We start from the raw sequence: 464 nt of genomic DNA, 5'->3' as shown, positions 1-464 counted from the left end.
AAGTGGAGTGTAAGGGGCTGTGTTCTGTGGGTTCTGCTAGAAACAGAGACTGAGAGCAGAGGTGGGTGAGCACACCTGTGACTCTGGGAATTCCAGGTAGGACAAAATTGGAGTATGTAGAGCCTAGGAAAACAAGGGCTTGGGAGGGGGTGAACCTGATACAACCAACAGTGGGAGTTCAAATTAATTAGTTTAAATTTCACAGTGTCATCAGCATCTTCTGTGTGGTGTCATCACAGTGGCAATAACATCACGGCTATATTTCTTACGGGCCAGGCAATGGGTTGGGTGTTTTGCATGCACAATCTCATGTCATTCTCTCCTAAGGCCTGCTGCAGAGTTGTCATTTTTTTTTTTTTTGATCTGTGATTTTTGTTTTTAATTAAGTTATGATCACACATAATTTTTAAATTTGTGTATATCTCGTCTACTTTAATCCTTCTAATGAGTTGATAAAAGCACCA

The sequence above is a fragment of the Propithecus coquereli genome, unplaced genomic scaffold (assembly GCF_000956105.1).
Source record: "Propithecus coquereli isolate 6110/MARCELLA unplaced genomic scaffold, Pcoq_1.0 Scaffold12, whole genome shotgun sequence".
Classification (NCBI taxonomy): Eukaryota; Metazoa; Chordata; class Mammalia; order Primates; family Indriidae; genus Propithecus; species Propithecus coquereli.
This window is presented reverse-complemented; position numbering follows the sequence as displayed.